At 37.2% G+C, this 5,242-nt stretch overlaps 1 non-coding gene across 1 annotated transcript; it reads left to right on the top strand.

Moving 5' to 3' along the window:
- Positions 1-4,025: 4,025 nt before the first annotated feature.
- On the top strand, positions 4,026-4,144 carry LOC125060067. The gene has a single exon (XR_007118794.1). It is a non-coding gene; the product is annotated as a 5S ribosomal RNA (ribosomal RNA).
- Positions 4,145-5,242: the final 1,098 nt, after the last annotated feature.

The raw sequence follows: 5,242 nt of genomic DNA, 5'->3' as shown, positions 1-5,242 counted from the left end.
AATTACAATCTAAACTAAAACTATCTTTATGATTGTTGCTATCTATTCCAGGAATGTACAATTAGGTAAACGAGTTTTAATAACATTGTGTACACATTGTGTTTTATTATAAAATGTATAAACATTCTGAAAAACATAACAATACTGTACAACATCAGTTCATCATCAACATTTACGGCTGGGGTCCTCGGTGCAAGCGAACTGGAAGGTTATAATAACGTTGTCTATTAAATGGATAAAGTTGACGCCGACTTACTCTTGATAATTTAAGATTGGCGACGCTACGTTAATAGCATTTGGTACAATTGTAGAAACAAATTCATACAAACAAAACAGAAATATTCCTAAGTGTGTGTGAGTTGTCTTTATGTTTTAGATGTTACGAGCGAAACAGAAAAACTGCACCCGAACAAGAAGGAGAATAAAAGCCTTAGCACATGGCAATTTTTAAGTAAGTTTAATTCATTCACATATACCTACGCGCCTAAATAAAATTCAGTCGGATTATTTACACTAATTGTAACTTAAGAACTAGTGAATAGGTTTTGAGGAAATATTTTATTGTTTATGCGTCTATTTCTATCTTACTTTTTTGTTCTTTATATTTTATACATAAAAGAGTCTTTCCTCCAAAATTTTGTTCCCCTGTGAGACTTTTGGGCCTTTCAAAGGGCACAGGCTGGCGCCTGGTACCGTTGACCCCCTCATGACAAGTACTCTCCTCGCTCAACGAATAAATATCGATACACAGCGAGGAAATGCTGCCGCCCTTTATTACAGTGTAGGTAAACTTCATTCGGTGTCTTTTAAGCTGTACGATTTTCGCCGAGTCGCTAGAAACTACCTACTAATAAAATACCTACTTTACCTAATCTGTCCGTCTGCTATTATAGTATCATAAGAGTATATCACTATCACTAAGGAAGTTCAAATAAATAAAACGTTATTGTATTTTTACTGTTTCTAAGCGTATTTTTACTTCTTACAGAAAAGTCCCGATCGACGCGTCGCGCTCTTCTATTATCGCTGGTCCTCTACACAGCTGCAATATTTCAGGGTCAAATAGTAGTTCAAGTTTATGCGGAACCGCTATTTAGCTTAGCGGTTCCTAGTATGTCCGCTACTCTCTCTAGCGTTTTATTCGCTGTTGTTAACATATTTGCAGCACTTTTCGTGGTCTATTTGGTGGACAGTTCAGGAAGAAGGGTGAGTTCACTCAGAATAATGTATCAACTTGGCCAATTTACCGAGGAGGTGTTATTGCACAAGTCTGTGTGTGTTGGGCTTCTACAACACATAGATGGATGACCGGCCCCAGCTCAAGACCGAAAGGTAAAGCTTTCGGTCGGTTAATCACCACAATGCTCTCATTAACATAATTTATTAAAATCTCTGTGCCTGTCAATACCAAATCATGTTTTTTGGGTGATCAGCCCACTAAGCCATTAACAGCATCTTACTTAACTATATTATCCTAGATGAGATGTACACCGTAGAGCATAATGTTTGATATTCTACTAAACTTGTTCTAGCCATTGATGATATACTCGTCAATTTGCACGGCGGTATTTGCGGTCGCTCTTGGCTCGCAAATCCAGTTCAGCTGGGCTCCTAACTGGGTCACAGCCGTCTTCATTTATCTCTTCTGCTTCACCTATACTACGGGGGCCGGGACAATACCCTTCACTATGAGCGCGGAGATATTCTTGCCGGATGTGAGTTAATTTATAAATCTTTTTGAAATATATTCCAAGCCATCCACTACCCGCGATTTTCGGATAAATACTAGCAGCTGAGTTTCATCATCGAACGTTGAGGCATAATACAAAATTCCACCAGTATCACCCCGACGTCCGTCGTTCCACAACTGAGCGTTTTTAAAGGCAGTTGGCGCGAACCACCACTATGTTGTACCAGCTGTCCACTCATGTTTTACCCAACCAATTTGACTTGTTACTTGAAGGACTCAAGAAAAGACCAATACCAATTCTTAAGAGACCGGCAACGCACTTGTGAGCTCTCTAGCAATGTGAGTGTCAAAGGGCGGCGGTTTTACTTAACATCAGATGAGTCTACAGTCCCTGTTGGGGCTGCCCAAACTCAGCGCTAATTGAGGTTTCATTCTCTTTAATATATTTATATTTGCAATATCTTTAATATTTTCTCCATTTTCTTCTTTCAGATAAAGAATTTTGCAACTATAGTCTCTTTCGAGTACCTGTTCCTTGGATTTTTCTTCGTTTTATTTGTTTATAATCCTATTGTCGCTGCAGTTGGTGAGTAGTGATAAGTTGTTAGCGAGTTGTTTGAAATGCTAAAATTTAAGAAAACAGAAGAGAGCGTAAGAATATGATTTAATTTACACTTACACGCGTTTATCTAGATATTTTTTATATCGTTACGTTGTTTGTGACTAAAAATATGCAATTTTTATTCATTTCCAATATTTTGTTTTTAATTAGACTCGAGCTTAAGTATTTGCGTAACATATAAGAAAAAATATCTTAACTCGTTTTAGTTTTTGAGTACCCAAGTTCTAAGGTCTAATTTACTAAAATAGTATGTATTAAAATTTAAAGAAAAAACTTTTTACCAGATTAAAGTTATGTATTATTAAAAATTTACAATTATTTAACATTTTAGTCGATACCAACTCCGGGGAAATAAATACAGATAATGCAACTTTCTCTACAGCTGTGATACTTTTTGACATCCAACACCTTTTGTCTTCAGTCACCGTGACCACGCACGCTGTAAAGCACGCGAAACGTCTGATAAATTTAAAATTATGTTAAATAATTGTAAACTTATAATAATACATAACTTTAATCCGGTAAAAAGTTGTTTCTTTAAATGTGTAAAGGTTATGTTAATCAAAGACAATACTATGTATTAAAATATCAAAAAACTATTTATAGACAAGAAAAGACAGCAGCCGTATATATTTTTATTTATATTTAAAATAATTTGCTTATACTAATACAACTCAATTAAAGAATGTCCTAAATTTGATAATTAATTGCAGGATTGGGCCCAATCTTTTACATGTTTGCCGGAGTTTGTGTACTGACGACAATCCTCTGCTTCTTCCTCATGCCTGAAACAAAGGGATTGACTGTTGATGTCATACAACATCAATTTTGTTCACCGAAAGCGCAAAATAGCGAATAATTATACCTAGTCTTGCTATAAATACTGAAACAAAGAAAAAAATTCTATTGCAAATAACATTTATTACTTTTACAATGTGTTAGTTTAATACATAAATATAAAACAATTTATAATATAAATTCTTATTCGAAGTGGTCTCCATTGGCTGCAGACCTTTAAACATTGAAGCCAGTTATCAATAGATTTCCCATGGAATATCACTCTTTCCATGGGAAAATTCTTCACTGCCCGACGTGCGGATTGTTTTAGGGACTCCAAAATATCATGGGGTGTTGAGCAAGCCATACTCTCTAAAACTGACCATAAATCATAATCCAGCGGATTGAGATCGGGCCCTAACGACGGCCAGTCTCCAGGTCTGGTGAAATCCGAAGCGTTCGTATCCAACGTAGTCTGCGTAGACCGAGCTTTATGACCTGGCATCGAGTCTTGCGGGAAGGACCATTCTTGGTTATTGAGCATGGTGTTGTTAAGGGGCTTCACAACCTTCTCAAGAATGGTATCTTGATACACTTGTAAGCTAATACCCCACCAAACCATCACTGAAGTCGGATAGTGCCCATGTTGCACTCCGTCGACTAATTGGGAAGCTTCGTTAGAGCTTTGAGCATAAATACGGTCATTTTGTGTGTTAAAACGTTGCTCAAATTTAAAAAAATTCTCATCCGTAAACAACATTTTTCTGTGACCTCCCTTTGCGTACCGCTTCAGTAGTTGTTTCGGTTTCATCAGTTAAGAAATGACCAGTACGTCTCTTTTATAGGCTACAAGTCCTAAGTCATCATTTAAAATACGTAACCTAGAACCATGTTTTTGCTATAGTTGTTATATTTTACATTTTCGATTTAGCTATCGCCAACGTCCATACCACGTTGAATACACCGGTTCTCGTCCGATCATCGAAGTTAAGCAACGTCGGGCGAGGTCAGTACTTGGATGGGTGACCGCCTGGGAACACCTCGTGATGTTGGCTTTTTTTTTTCGTCGTAAGATTGGTGTCGAGAAAATCTATCATACTGTTATGATACCAATTAACATATAAATTAATCGAAAGGAATTTCGTTCCATCCGGGTGTCCCTTGACACCTCTAAAGTTTTTTTTTTTTAAATGGCTCTGGCACGGTTTGTGCATTAGCCAGCGTCAAGTATAAGATTTTTATAATTTGTGCTTTTTGCCTTAGAAATTCGACCATGTCCTCCATGTACGGTTTTAGGCACTCGCCCGGTACCGCACAACCCTCCCAAAGGCCGAGAACAAATTATAAATTAAATTAAAACTTGCTCTCGAACCGGGAATCGAACCCGGTACCCCTCACCTAGCTGCCACTTAATAAGACCGCAAGGCTATGAGGCCCCTCGTTCCAATCTTTCAAATTCTTGAACATCGTTGGAAACGTCTTTGCGCGAGAAAGGTATTGTTGTAAGACTACAACACCCTTACACTTACAATCCACCCTTAGCCACTTTCCGCACACGGCACAGACGTGCGGAAAGTGGCTTTGAAAAAATAATTAAAACTCCTTTATTTGTTTAAAAGGTAAATGTCATTATGGTCATTCAAAATTCTTGGCATAGCTGCTAACTTCACGCATATTCTTTTTACTTGTAGATTGTCTTATTCCCAACTCGCTCGCGCACGCTGTAATCACACTGACAATTTTGTGTCTCAGGTGCGCGCGCATCGTAAAATTTCAGTCTCATACATTTTTCACAACAAAAAATGTTCCGTACACTTAGATTGGTTGCGAATTTTATACGTGATATGAAATATTATATCGAAAACTTCCCCAAGTTTGCAGAACTTTTGGAATTTTTTTCACGACCATACAGCAAAAATTAATTTAATTGCAATTTTAACAATGTTCCGGACTGCGGACAAGGTTGCAAAATGAGATTTATTGTCGTCCCAATGTACCATTCACTTGACCGAAGTTTGAAAACTTTTGGAATTATTAACAAATTTTCGATTTCGAATGTCTATAATGACTGGTCTATAACTTCAAAAATTGTTGTCGTTTGACACCTGCCTACAGCTACTTTTTCAAACTATAATACGGCAAAATCGAGTTGA

Source organism: Pieris napi, chromosome 20 (assembly GCF_905475465.1).
Source record: "Pieris napi chromosome 20, ilPieNapi1.2, whole genome shotgun sequence".
NCBI lineage: Eukaryota > Metazoa > Arthropoda > Insecta > Lepidoptera > Pieridae > Pieris > Pieris napi.
The sequence above is the reverse complement of the archived record's forward strand: the minus strand, read 5'-3'. Positions and strand labels throughout refer to the sequence as shown.